General features: G+C 44.8%; 1 protein-coding gene across 1 annotated transcript in view; it reads left to right on the top strand.

Moving 5' to 3' along the window:
• The first annotated feature begins 10,936 nt into the window (after positions 1-10,936).
• The window catches only part of CDH12 (cadherin 12), a 966,930-nt gene continuing 962,530 nt past the window's right edge, over positions 10,937-15,336 (top strand). The window contains exon 1 of the mRNA XM_048507175.1: positions 10,937-11,228. The gene's annotated coding sequence lies outside the window, so the exon portion shown is untranslated. The remainder of the gene's footprint in view (positions 11,229-15,336) is intronic.

Raw genomic sequence — 15,336 nt, 5'->3', positions numbered from 1 at the left:
CTGGAGGAACTGGGTTTGATTCCCCGCTCTGCCGCCTGAGCTGTGGAGGCTTATCTGGGGGATTCAGATTAGCCTGGGCACTCCCACACACACCAGCTGGGTGACCTTGGGCTAGTCACAGCTTCTCAGAGCTCTCTCAGCCCCACCCACCTCAGGGTGTTTGTTGTGAGGGGGGAAAGGCAAGGAGATTGTAAGCCCCTTTGAGTCTCCTGCAGGAGAGAAAGGGGGGATATAAATCCAAACTCTTCTTATGTTGGCTGAAAGGGCAAATGTGGGCAAACCTAGATAAAGCCTGTCATTCCAACTACAGTCAGACTGGCCTAAAACTGGGCGCCAGTATGGCTGTGGGTGGGCGGTGTAAGTCTGTTTTGCCCTATGGAGGACTTTTAGGCAACTAGGGATTTTCTGGAGTTTTCTGCATTCCAGCGCCACCCAGAGCCCTTCCAGATCGGGCTGTTAGGCACATCCACAAAGGCCGAGATAATCTTTCACGTGATCGCAATCTATGCGAATGAAAAAAAGTTGGCTGGCTTCACCACATACCTCCTGTACCATCCCCAGCAACACCATTTTTGTATCTTATTGGCTTGACGGACGGGCTGTATAATTTTGACAGACTCTCTGGAGTCATTTAACTTTGTCGCAGCAGGGCGAGTTTCCTAAACTGCAGGCACATCGTCGCTTTGAAGCTGTTACAGAAGAATGGATATTGCGATGGCACAGAAATACGTGCTAATGGCTCTGACAGGAAACAGGTTTGGCATGGCAAAAGAGTTTCACTGTCATACCTAACAATAATGACGCCTGAGGAGGCTGCGCATCAGCACGCATTGCCGTGCATTTTTTGACAACCAATTTGTATAACTGTGATCCTACCACTCTCAAAGGTATACACAAATGTGGGAAAGACTTGTGGATTCAAAAACTGTGGACAGTCAAGCCTAATGATCAGCTAAAGTTTTACGGTCCTTGAATCAGTGTTGTCTAAATTTATAGCATGCCCTGTCCCAAGGACGTTGTGTATTACGGAGACTAATTGGCTTAGGCATTGAACCAAGCCAGCGATCCAAAAATGTTAGTAACAGGTTCCCATGGTGGTGGGATTCAAACTGTGACATAGCCCCAATGGGGCTGGGCGGGGCACAACTGGGGTGTGGCTGGGCATTCTGGGGCAGGTCATTCCTGGGCGGGCTGTGGCAAGGATGCAGCCACTGCGCCGGTCCTTGGGCGGGAAACGAATGCACGTAGGTGCAGGCTGCCACGCACGCCGGTGCACCTCCTGCTAGACTGCTTCAAGTTCTGTGCACTACTGCTGAGAGGAGGGGCGTAACTAAGGCAAAAATCACGTGGCAAAATCACCAATTAGTAACCCCCTCTCGGCACACACAAATAATTAGTAACCTACTCTCGGGAACCTGTGAGAACCTGCTGGATCCCACCTCTAAACCAAGCATAATCCACCCCCCAAGAAAACATCTTATGAGGCTTTTTGCTAAAGCCAGATTGGGATAGGGGGAGGATAGGCCATTTGGCATTGGGCTTGCCTCAGGTAGAGGCAAAGAGGACCCTTTAATAAGGAATATTGATAATGTAAAGAGAGTCAAGGCCTTTAGTGCACAATATTAATATGTTGAAAATACATCATCACAAATGATTGAAACAGATAAAATATAGATACCTTGATTTTTTTGGGTGTACTTGATGGATATGTCTAAAGAAAAGCATCTAAAGCATTTCTGAATGTCAACAAGTGATGACCATTTCTGATCTGAAATTCCAACTACATAATAAATATGGATGTAATGTATTTACAGCTTCTTATTACAGTACTGCACTCTATTTTCTATATACATCTTGAATAAAATGGCTTGCCGTTACGTTTTTTCATGAATCATTCTAATTCTTTTATTCTGTTCTGTTACTTGTAATTTAAGTACATCATGTACACATCTATATACCCATAAATGTATATAGCTCTGATTACAAAAATGAACAGTTGGAAAGGAGGGGTTACATTTCCCTTTAGCCTGTGCCTATTAACAGCTTTACGTGACCCTAATAGTGCTATATAGCACTGTGCCCACTGTCTTAACACAAAATAACATGAGCAATATGGGTAACATATACCCAACTAACTAGCATAAATTAATTCACATAAAATATGATTGGGTTGGATTCGATGACAATGGCCATTTAAGCATTTCTGGTCTACTTTGCATGGAGAGTACATTCCATTTGGGTTTGATTTTCAACTACACCCTCTTCAGAATTCACTGTGCCACAGATCAGAAAAGCACCATGGTTTGTGAAGAAGGAGAAGAAGAAAAAGAAGAAGAGTTTGGATTTATATCCCCCCTTTCTCTCCTGCAGGAGACTCAAAGGGGCTTACAATCTCCTTGCCCTTCCCCCCTCACAACAAACACCCTGTGTAGAAGTGCAGAGTGGGGCTGATGAGAGCTCTGGAGAAGCCTGCGACTAGCCCTTAAGGTCACCCAGGCCATGACAGGTGTGGGAGTGTACAGGCTAATCTGAATTCCCCAGATAAGCCTCCACAGCTCAGGCAGCAGAGCTGGGAATCAAACCCGGTTCCTCCAGATTAGATACATGAGCTCTTAACCTCCTACGCCACAGTGCATCCCACCCCCCACCCCCATTTGTGCATGGAAAGCAAAGCTAACCAGTGTATGTTTTGCTTTTTATGAGTTTTCCACCCACTCCCCTGCCAGCTTTTTCAGGCAATCAGTCAAGCTTTTTTCCCTCAATCTCTTTTTTATATAAATATTTTTGTTATTTTTCAACATTTATTAAACATGCAAAAGCAAGAAAAAATAAGAAAAGGAAAGGAAATAATATAAAACAGGCATAATTACATCAAAAAAAGAAAGATCTTATTTTAAATAGTTTTAAAAACTTAAAAACAGGAAGATCTTTTTCAATCCCATATCAGCCAGAAGAGGTGCTTTATGCAACGTTCACTACAGTAGCCCAAGTGAGTATAATTAAAGCATAAATAGCTGTGGCTGGAGCATCCCATCAGTCTTTCCTACAAAGAGTTCTCACACCTGATGACTCACCTTTCCCACGTCTCATTTAAGCTGCAATCTTAAGTTGCAACCATCTTGGAACTGGCAGGATTTATTCCTGGATAAGAATGATCTGAAAAGGAGTGGGCTACAGGATACAGCCTATTAACTATGGGAGCAGCTTATAGAAAATTGACTCCTGTACAGTTGTGAATAAGTCATAAGAACATCAGAGGTGCCTTAGTGCCTTAGTGGATCACACCAGTGGTCCAGTTTCTCATTTTACGCAGCAGTCTGTTTTAAGAATGTTTTAAGAAGCAAGCCTTTATTGGCATAGACAACAGTACAACAACAACAAAAAATGGATCAAAAAGCATATACAATACAGGAAATAAACGTTAGGTCGTAGGAAATCTACTGGCGTTTAGTAATTTCCAGGAGAAAGTCTGCCACTATCATACAGAGAGAAGGATCAGGGTTGTCCAACAAAAGTGGCAGTGCCGATAATCTGAATTAAATGTCGAGGAGATCGGGTAAATGTATAAGGAGTAAGATTCACATAGCTTGGATCTGATTTCCTTGAATCTGAGACAGTGTATGTATGTGTGTGTGAGAATTGGTGGAGCCAGAGAGATTCAACTGAGCCATCGATTACATGGGGAAATTAATCTTTTAGCCTTTTCTTTGCTTATTAAATCTGCCATGTAATAACAAGGCAGAAGAGCACTTAACGCATTAAACCTCTGGCAAGCATTATGGCTCTCTCTTTGAACGCAGGGTTTTATTAATAGCAATACGAGGATTGGTGATGCCAAGTGGCCCCGTTCAAATGGGAGAGAAAAATACAGGGGGGAGCACGTTTTCTGGGCTGCGGTGATTAGGGTAGAGTAAGCAGCAGTCAATCCGTTGCTCAATAAGAAAAATGTGAACTAATAAATCAATAAAATACATGCCATAAACTGGATTTCACTATCAAAGAACAAGGAAATGAAGACAGTGTATTATATCCAAATAAGGAGCCTTGTGGTATAGAGTGTTAAGCTGCAGTACTGCAGTCCATGCTCTGCTCATGAGTTCAATCCCAGCAGAAGTTAGTTTTAGGTAGTCAGCTCAAGAGTGATTCAGCCTTCCATCCTTTTAAGGTCAGTAAAATGAATACCCAGCTTGGTGGAGGCAAAGTGTGTTGGATTTTACTGCACAGAGAAGCTGCTAATACACTGCTTAAAAGAGTAAAAGGTTTATTAGGCAATACATTTAGGATAGGAAAGAGGGAAAGAAGAGACTCTACCAGTAACTTCCAAGAAGAAGCAGAATATTAAACCTGAGAGTATCAGTCTAAGGACAGATAAGAGGTGACACAAAAGGTTGGAGTGGTCACCAACTATACAGCCCTCTCCAGCTGACCATTTGCACATCCCCTGCTGGGTCTTCTCTTCAGTTCCTTTTCCACATTAGACATAGTCACATCCAACAAAGTATACATGACTAGGGAAGACAATGGCAAACCATTCCATAAACATAAACTGCGTGGTAAATCAGCAGTGGCGTAGGAGGTTAAGAGCTCATGTATCTAATCTGGAGGAACCGGGTTTGATTCCCAGCTCTGCCGCCTGAGCTGTGGAGGCTTATCTGGGGAATTCAGATTAGCCTGTACACTCCCACACATGCCAGCTGGGTGACCTTGGGCGAGTCACAGCTTCTCGGAGCTCTCTCAGCCCCACCTACCTCACAGGGTGTTTGTTGTGAGGGGGGAAGGGCAAGGAGATTGTAAAACCCTTTGAATCTCCTGCAGGAGAGAAAGGGGGGATATAAATCCAAACTCTTCTTCTTCTTCTAAATGTCATGATGTGATGTCACCCCACAGGTCAGTAATGACTCAGTGTTCGCATAGGGGACTACCATTATCTATATCTATAAATGCGAAATTCCACTCACTGACTCATCAACAGAACTCAAAAACCACTGAAGCCACACACATGAAATTTGGCACACCTGTTCCTCATGTATTCCAGGTGCTCACTAAGAAAGGATTTCCCAAAATATTCACTTCCACTTGATTTATTACCTATTTACTGTTTTCACTGCTCATCTCTGGCCATCTGCGCGAACATTCTAAGGGCAAACCAGCCCCTCAGTCCACAGACATGCTGCACGAACATTCTAAGAGTGACAGTTATGTCCTTCACCAGCTTCATGTCCTTCACCAAGGTGCGCCAAATGCACTCTAACACCGCCCTTAACAATGCATGCAAACCTATCCCTTCTGCTGAAACCGCTACAGGGAGAACAGGAATTAAACACAGAAAGCTCTTTACACACCGCATTAAAATAAAGACAACTACAGGAAGCTGCTGCAAAATATGCAAAAACAAACCCATCAGTCCACAGACAGGCTGTGAGGAAATATGCTGCATGTCACCCCAAAGTTCACAAACAGGCTGTAAAGAAGTATGCTGAATGTCACCCTGAAATTCATGGAGAAGCTGTGATGAAGTATGCGTAGCGAAGCACAGGTACCCTGCTAGTCTTTAATATAGCCAATAAACAGTGCAGAATAATGGAGTAGGAAAAGAAAAATGCCAAAAATGTTCACAGGCAAACCCCCTGTTATGCTATTGGGTCACTGGGACAGCAAGTTTAAGCAGGCCTACTCAGAAGTCCTATGTCATTCATTGGCTTACTCTCTGGGAGTATGTACTAATGAGATTATAGTAAATGTTTCTCCCTCCTGTCAATTTCTTTTTTTACTAGTCGTAGCCATTCCCTTGAATTTCAAAAGTTTATTATTTTATTTATTTCTCCTGTTTGTATCCTTCTCTTCCACTGAGATGCTTAGAAAGGCAAACCTGTAAGCTGCCTACATTTTAGCTTCATAACAACACTGTGCAGTTGGTTAGGATAAATAATGACAGCCAGCCCAAGGGCATCCAAGGAACAAGCATCAAAACAAAGTCTTAGTCCAGCACTCTAATGATCAGACTGGCTCTCAGCACAACATTATCAATGAAATCAAGCCTGACTCTAGAGCAACTGGTTCTCTAGGCAAATTGGTGCCCCTATGAATTGATTCAGCTTCTGAATCCCTTTGCAGTATCTTTTTTTAAAAAATTATAATTTGCACCCCAGTTCATAGTTGTGATGTATGATTGGCATGCTGGCGTGCCTAAATCTGTACTGGACTCAAATAAGGTCTAGACTAAACTAGATTGTACTAGTCTCTCTCTGTCTTTTGGAAGGAGATAATATTTTGGATTTTTTACAATTATTCAGAAAATACATTATGAACCTGCTTTGATGTGCCTGAATAAGTTCTGATGAAAGTACTTGAGGAGGAATACATATTCATGTGGTGATCTAAATGTCTGGTCGAATCCCCACTACCGTCTTAGCCAGGTTTCAGAACACAAGCTAACCAGGTTTGAGGGACGACCTCCCCATTGCTTGCGTGGCAGATTCCGTTTCTGGCGCTTGTTCTCCCCATTAATCCGTGTTCCGGCAGGACCTGGTTGCAAGTGACATAGACCCCATTAACACGGTTCAGAGCTAGTCCGAGGGGAGGGATGAGGGTTGAAACCCTGACTCATTTCCCACCCTAGAGTGTGACACAGAATTCAGGCAACCAATCAGCGCTGCGATGCATGCGCAGCCTTTCCTTGATTTCATTTCCGCTTTTGCGATCAACCAGCAGAAGGGGACGCAAACGTTAAGCAGTCAAACGTGTAACTTTGAATCGTTAATGGTTTACACAGGTAATGATTAACTGTTTGCACAGTTGAAACAGTTAAACGTTAAACTTTTACACGCTGATTTTTTTGATCACGCCCCTACAATGTATGTTTCCGCAGTGGGAAAAGGTCCTGCCCCATCAAGGCACACCAACCAATCAGGGGAGACGGGCAAAGCAAGCTCGCCTGGTAGTGGGGATTGCTAAGAGTTCTGCAACTGGGTGAGTCTGCTGTATGCTCGCTGCAGTGGGGAGGGAGAAACTCCGATGAAGAGGACACGGTTTCACAACGAACAGGTTTGGATCTGCGTGCAAATTTCAAGTGGGGATTCTACCTCTGAGAACCTAACTCATTGTTTCTTTCTATACCCATGCCTAGTAATAGCTCTCCCCATTCTTTAGCAGAAGGTTCTCTCAGCACTTTTAACTAAGGATGCTGTATGTGATGCTCTACCACTGGATGTCCCCTCCATAAAATTGGTGGAAAGTATCCTGACAGAGTCAGGAGTTCATCTGTGCCAAAGGATTGGGAGCAACAGCTGGCTGGGCCTCCATCAACAGAAAAAGCTGGGTGTCATCTGCATGTTGGTGACAATCCAGACCAACGCTCCAAATTAGCTGTGCCAGATGCTGTGTGTAGATATTAAATAACATTGGGGAAAAGATAGCCCCCTTTGGCACTCCACAAACAAGGGGGCATTGCTGGGACATCACCCCCTCCCCCAGTGTCACATGGTGTCCCCAGTCCTGGAGAAACAAAGTCAGTCATTTCAAGGCTATTCCTCAGGTTCCAGCATCAGTGAGGTGGTTGGCCAAAAGATCATGATTGACCATGTCAAATGCTGTGGTGAGATCTAATAACACCAGCAGCACTGACTCACCTTGATCCAAGGTGAAGTGTGGTACAGTCCAGTGGGTGCAAGACTGACTTGCAATTATTTCCCTGTGTTTACATCTGCAAAACAGCTCTTGTGCCAACAGAGATGTTGTAGGAGGTACAACCTGTGCATGACTCTTGTGGCCAGGATCAGACCTCTCATATGTTAAACCTGTGCTCTGCTATGCTACAGAGCCCCATTTAACATGAAGTCATCATACCAAGAGTTTTTCCATCTCTGCCAACAACAATTAAAATGCTATGGGCTATGTGATGGAAACCATAGAGTTGGAAGGGGCCATGCAGGCCATCTAGTCCAACCCCCTGCTCAGTGTAGGATCAGCCTAGAAAATCTTGGATTATGATATTTCAGGCAAGTTCCCCAATAAGTTAGAGCAAGAAGGAGCAAAATACCCAGTCGACATCCCATGGTGGAGGCCCATGAACAGATTACAGCTCTGCTCTGCTATGATACATGTATATACTATGTGATCAAGTCAAATATTTGTCCATATGGGAGATGCAGCAGCCATTTCCACAAGAAAGGTCTTCTGTTCTTGAGAAGGGTTCCTCATATTCATAGTACCACTCATTATTTATTGTCTTCTCCTACAGCCTGTGGCTGTATAGAGCCCTCCATGGCTTTGGACCTGAGTACCTGAGAGAGCACATCCACCCATATATTTCTGTGCCCAGAAGTTAGGGAGGTGGGGGCAGCCCAGTAGACCTTCTCTACAGTGGCCCCTACCCTGTGGAATGCCCTCTCTCCAGAGATCTGCCAGGTGCCTACTCTCTTGAAGTGTCAGCACTTGGCAAAGACCATTCTCTTCACTGTTTGACTGGCCCACCCCCACTGGAAGGGGGGGTCCCAAGGTGTCCATACACACCTCCATTTTTGTGGGTGGGGAAGGTGAGATTTTAGATTGTCTTAGGGTTTTTAGGACTCCAAAGTATCAATCTGCAGCATTTATTAATGAGGTATCAAAGCACCATACTTGACAAAGCCAGTTTTAGAGAAATTGGCATTTTCAGCCCCATATATCCCCATACATGGAACTGAGACTGCCCCAAGGTAAGTAAGATATAGTGAAGGAGCCCCCTGGTCTTCTGCCCACAAAAAGATAACTCTTTTCTCACAGGAAAGGAGATGCAGGGGATGCCTGGTTTACTACAAAGCATGGCAGAAAGCTTCATTAAACTATAGATCGAGGGAAAGAAATGCTAACAGATGGCAGTGTATTGTTAACATATTGCAGGCTGAAGTTTGCATACTATCAAAAGCTTAACGCTTGATTGGTTATTATCTAGTGATTACATAGTTTCAAGAATGCATTCCGTTTACTCATATGACAGATCCCCATGTCAGGATGGGGTTTTATTGTGAGGTTTTGTATGGTTTTTGTGGTAATGCACCCTGAGCATGATTTTAAGAGCACACACTTTGCATGCTGAAAGACTCAACTATTGTTTCTGTTACAACGTTTCAGGAAGCACAGCTGGCACCCCTGGAGACTTGAGGAATCCCTGAAAGCCGGTGTTCCCAAAACTGTGCAAGCAAAAGCAAGGACCCAAAGAAATAAGCCCCACCGAATTCAGTGGAACTTACTCCGCTACGCTGGCATTGGTAGAAAATGCTAAACTCTGGTAATAAACCTTATACATATAAGGAACCAGTCTGATGCAGCGGTTAAAAGTGGCAAGCTTTAATCTAGAGATCCAGATGTGAGTCCCCTCTCCTCCACATGATGCCTGCTGGGTGACTTTGGGCTAGTCACAGTTCTCTCAGAACTCTCTCAACTCACGTGGAGGCAGGCAATGACAAGCCACCTCTGAATGTCACACACACGTAAGCAAGACTGCAGCTTGACATCCTCCTCCTAAACAGTGAAGTCATCCTTTTAAACCCATTGTCTTAAATGGGTCTGGAAGAACTCTGTTCAGAATGGCACTAAAAATGAACCACTTTTTTTAAAAAAAAATCGATATAGTAGAAATGGGACAATTTTTTGTTTCAGATCACAGAGGTCTTGTACAAGTCCATGCTGAAAATGCTGGATTATTTCATCCAAGAGTAAGGACCCAGCACAGAATTAGTGAGCCTTTCCCCACTTACCTTCTGCTGCGCACTACTCAGGCCAAGTAGTGCGGGGTCCCGCGGCACTCCCCACTACAGGGGCGGCGACAACGCAGCCGCCCCGATGCTGCCGCTGTCGCGCCCCCTCAGCATGCATCATTCCTGGCGCTGGAGATAACGGTGCTTTTTGATGACCCTGCACAGAGCGCGGGGTCGTGGGGAAGCCCGGGCGCACGCCAGAAATGACACGCGCAGTGAGTAGTGTGCAGTGACGGTGGCAGAAGGTAAGTGGGGAAAGGTCCAGTATTTACATGAATAAACCAGCATTGTGAGCAAGTTTGGATGCCTCAGAGCCACTTCACAACATAGGATTCAGCTTTTAGTGGTCGGTTGCCGTGTGGGTGACATTCCTGTGCAGGGGGTTGAATCTCATCAACTTTTTAACTCATATCTCACCAAATTCCCCTCCTGAGCTCAGTCCCTGACCCAATTGTCTTTAGAGTCAGCATGGTGCAGTTATTAAGAGCAGTGGACCCTAATATGGAGAACCGGGTTGATTCCCTGCTCCTCCGCATGAGCAATGAACTCTCATCTGATGAACTGGATTTGTTTCCTTGTTCCTCCACATGAAGCCTGCTGGGTGATCTCGGGTCCGTCACAGTTCTTTGGAACTCTCTCAGCCCCGTCTACCTCACAAGATGTCTGTTGTGGGGAGAGGAAGGGAAATGAGATTGTAAAGTGCCTTGAGTCTCCTTACAAAGAAAGATGGGATGTAAATTCAATTTCTTCTTCTTCTTCTTCACCACCACCATCATCATCTAGGCAGGTCCCATGATCCTCTGCATCAGTGATCACTGGCAGAAAAGCTGGTGGGATGTGAGTGACCCTTGATGCTTGAAACACAACAACACTTGGCCAGTTCCACATACTTTTGCACATTTTCTCCTTTGCCCCCTTAACACTTCTATTCTTTTTTCAAAATCCAGCTCAGGTACTTTTGCTCACCTGGGGCTGATGCCACATAGCAAAGAAGCAGCATTCCAAAGGGGCTCCTTTGGTTCCCCGCGAAGGGTTAACGTTACTTTCTCCCCACACAAGTCGCAAGATTTAAAATGCATGCTCTGCGTGTGCCTTTTGGAGGGAGGGTGGGAGAAAGGGAATCCTCCGTACCTATTGGCCAGGCACTATCAGCAGCAGTTCGGCTCAAGCTGCTGCTAAAAAGCTGTATTGATCGGGAGGGTAAATGTGTAGAGAGAGCCACAGAGCGAGGGAGAGAGGGAGATCCAGACGTTTCTGAGAAGAGGGATGACCTCTGCCAGTAAGGAAGTGGTTTCTACCTGACTGCTTTCCCTGCTCTGTCTTTGCTGAATGAAACCGAGGACGCCTGGGAGGGCAGATTGTTGCTACGGTGGGGTACCAGCCAGATTTTCCCCTTAGCGCAAGCTAGTGTTGTCTGGTGTTGTCTGTTGCTGCTGCTGCTGCTGCCACGGCTGGCTCTCTCGTCATTCCTGCTGCTGTTTCATACAGCAGGTAAGCCTTTTTCACTTTCCTTTTTTTAAAAAAAAGATCCAGTGAAATGAGATTGCTGTCTGCATGCTGGAATCCAGGATCCAGCAAGAGAGGGGACCTGGTAAATGCTGCATCCATCCAAGTGGAGGGTTACAACCTGGCAGTCAGGATGCTGTTCCTTGCTGGGGGAGGTTATCCCACACAGAGAGATGTGGGAAAACTTGTCTTAAGTTCCCAAGAAAGTCTCTGGCATGCTGGAGGAGAGGTAAGGATGTGGAAGGGGTCTGGCCAGGCATCTGACCTTGGCAAATATGCAAGTGGAAAAGAGTGAAAGGTGCTCTTCTTTCCCCCAGTGATTTTTTAAAAAACATGCAGGGATCACACTGCCGGTCGTTTTGGTGAACCAGGGGCCATGACAGCAAGCCTGAAGCTACACGGGAGCCCCACTGTGTGTTTGTGTGCAAATGAAGGTGTGATGTGGATCCTGAATTATACAGAATCGTCTCTGTGCCCTGTAAAGATTGTGCTTTTTCCCCCCTTGGGTGGCAGGCAGGGCATGTTCAGACATTTTTCAAAGGGGGAGGCTCATCGCTGTATGTGAAGAAGAGACCCCCAAAGCAACTTTTACCTGTTGTCTTGCCTGCAAAGTCGATTCCAGGCTCCCCTACCAAGCAAAGGATTTCATTCAGACAAATACTCCATTTTAGCAGTAATCCCAGTGTATATATTTGTCAGCTTATTTTTCCAAGTGGTCTTTCCCAAATCTGTCATAGGTTGATATGTGAAATATACGCAACATAACTATGAAATATATATTCCAGTGAACTGCACCGACCTGTAAACATTCTTGGAAGTCTTGTCTTTTTGGATGGAGGAGTATTTGGGTAGCAACAGGCGGGAGGTCTTTCGCCTTATCTTTTTAGACATATATTCTCCCGAAGGAGAAACGTGACTCACGGTTGTGTGATAGCTTTCTATTCAGATCTTTTCTGATAAGCGGCGCATGTCTTGTTTGAACTTTGAGAATTTCCCACCGGGAAGGCATAGGTGGCCAATTGATTTTTGATTCTAGGTTCTGTGATCTTTTGCAAGCGCGCTCCAGTTGATTTATTTCCCCCCCCTTGGTAGATTGTAAAACATATCTGTGGGGTGCTTAGGAGGAAAACAGGCATTGCTGTAGTACTGGATGACAACCAAAAAAGAGTTGCATTTCCAAGGTTTTCTGCTCCCAAAACACCCCAAAAAGTGCAATAATTTTAGCACACTGAGCAGATGTTAATAGCCAACCGTGCACTTTATCAAGGTTGTGAGCTACAATGCTATTAAAATTAAATGCTGCATGTGGAAGGCAAGGGTTTAGAATTCAGTCGCTCATAGAATTTGTGAACTGGTCAAAATGCCTTGATTTCATCTACATGAAGACCTTGTTAAACATTTGCTAACTGCTGCAGTCTACATAGAGGAGTTAAGGGGGAGCACATCATCAAAATTGCAAGCAGTTAATCTTGGAACTGATCTGTCGTTCTTCCATACATATCAACACCTGGACAACAACAACATACGCTGTGATGGAAGAAACCAGTTGCTTTGTGCTCTCCTGTGCAGAGATGAAAATGTCCACTGAAGGCAGTTCAATAATATATACTTTCTCTTCTCCATAATAAGGCAATAGGTTAATACAGAAAGCTACAGTGAAAAAAATTTCATTTTTCCTCCCCCCTTTCCTCCCACACAGCTATCACACCATAACTCTTTTGCTTCTCATTGCTGTTGTGCACAGTATTTTAGATTAGTTTGCAAAATAACTGTAATGTGTGCTAAGCTTATAGCATTCCTTGTATGTTCTGTTGAATCCCTGTAACAGCTAGAGACTATACGATGTTCCCCATTTTATCTTCTGTCCATCACAAAAGAAGGAAGTTTTGCTCAGCGTGTATGCCCAGATCTCTCTCATCTGTTCTCCGCCACAGCCGGTCGCAAACACCCGATGTTTGTAGTCGTGGACCATCTCCAGTTGTCCTATCTGAATCATACCCTGATGAGTGTTGACGTCCTGTTTAGAATTGTCGTTTGCCTCTTGGAAGGGACTTTCATTTTATTTGCCAAGGTGTACAAAAAAGACAAACCTTCCTAGCAACCGACACCAGGATGTGATTTCATCCCAGTTCATATTTTGGAGGAACTTTTAAGTATTTGAACGGCCGGAAAATATGTTTCACAAACACCTTCTGTTCCGCCGCACCACAAACCAAGTAGCGTGTGTTTGGAAAGGAAATGCTTTCGTTTTATTAGAATACACTTGCGAGAAGCAGCTTCATATGGTAGTTTAGTGGTTCAAGAGTCCAACTAGGATCTGGGAAACCCAAGTTTGAATCCCTGCTTGTTCCACGGACGCTCACGGGGTGACCTTGAGCCACTCACACCCCATCAGTCTAACCTACTTCGCAGGTTGCTGTGAGACTATGATGGAAGAGAGAATGATTTCGGTCCCCTTTTTGGGAGAAAGCCAGAGTATAAATGAAGAAAATCCCAAAATTACTTCCAAATCTTTCACATATGGTCCTGGCAACCTCATGACCACGGGGGGGGGGGGGGGGGGGGAGCCAGTGAGCTCATTCTTGGCAATGGATCATGTGCTGCTTTATCATCAGTCACCTCCTGGGTGCTCCTGTCCATTCCAGGAAGTAAAAGATTATAATCGTACAACAGCTGATGAATATGCAGATCCTTCCGTGGTCTGTTCTTTCATTGTGGTTTCAATGCTTTGACTGTTGTGGTGGTTTTTCGATTGTGATTAACTTACAAACCACTTTCAGCATACAGGAGATGGTGTAAGATACAGGGTGTTGTGGATTTTCCAGGCTGGGTGGCTGTGGTCTGGTTTTTGCTCCTGACATTTTGCCCACTGGGTATTGTCAGATGCCAGAAGCTAAGCATGCTCAGTCGTGGTTAATACTTGGGTGGGAGTCCACCAAGGAAGTCTAGGGGTGCTTTGCAGAGGGGCAAACCACTTTTGTTTGTCTCCTGCCTTGAAAATCTTATGGGGTAATCATAAATTGGCTGTGATTTGATGGCCCTTTCCGCCATTTTTTCCACCCTGATCTGGATGTTTCAGGCGTAGCCTGATCTCGTCAGATTGCGGAAGCTAATCAGGGTTGGCCCTGGTTAGGACTTGGATGGGAGACGACCAAGTGAATTCAGGTTGCCGAGTAGAGGCTGTTTGTCTCTTGTCTTAAAAGCCTTATGGGGCTGGATTTGATTGTTCTTTCCCCTTCTTCCTTTAGCCTTGGACGCCACCTTGGAATTCCACATAAAGAAAGGAAATGCCCGTGTTGCATGGGTTCTGTGGAAACAGTATCTCATATGCTGTTGGATTGTCCTTTTTATGAGATAGATAGGAAGAAGCACATAATCCCCTTCCTGCATGGAAGTGAAGGCATTACAGATAAACAGAAGGTTATATATCTTTTAAACAGCCACAACTATGAGCTGTTGGAAGCGGTGGCTAAATTTTTAAATGGTGTTATTTTAACTCGTCAGAAGTTGTAAAGGCTGTTATTATCTTGCAACGTTAATGTTAAGCTATTTATATGCCATTAAAGGTTTTTGAAATCGAATCGATTGTTCTTTCCACCACTTTTACAGTCTGACCTGGATGCTCCCATCTAGTCTGATCTGGTTAGATTGTGAAAGCTAAGCAGGGTCAGTCCTGGTTAGTATTTGGGTGGGAAATTGGCCATGCTGGCAGGGGCTGGTAGGAATTGTAGTCCATAACATCTGGAGTGCCAAAGGTTCACCACCACGGATCTAGGAAATCTAGGGCTGCTATATTGTTGAGGGTGGCAATGGCAAACCATCTCTGTTTGCCCCTTGACTTGAAAGCCATATGGGGTCAACACAGATGAACTACAGCTTGACAGCATTTTATACCATGTACTAGCCTTGAATACAATGGGCTCTAGAAAGGGGGTGGGAGAGAATCTGCCAACTGCTCTCTTCTCCCCCTCCCAGAGTCCACCCCCACACCAGCATGCACCCAAGGCAAACTTACCATAGTCTAGGTGGGTCCCCCTTTTTATTTGGATCGTGGGGAGGCTGGTGGGGTCATGGGGAGGTGGATGCTTGAGGT

This window comes from Sphaerodactylus townsendi, linkage group LG09 (assembly GCF_021028975.2).
Source record: "Sphaerodactylus townsendi isolate TG3544 linkage group LG09, MPM_Stown_v2.3, whole genome shotgun sequence".
In the NCBI taxonomy this organism is placed as follows: Eukaryota; Metazoa; Chordata; class Lepidosauria; order Squamata; family Sphaerodactylidae; genus Sphaerodactylus; species Sphaerodactylus townsendi.
The sequence above is the reverse complement of the archived record's forward strand: the minus strand, read 5'-3'. Positions and strand labels throughout refer to the sequence as shown.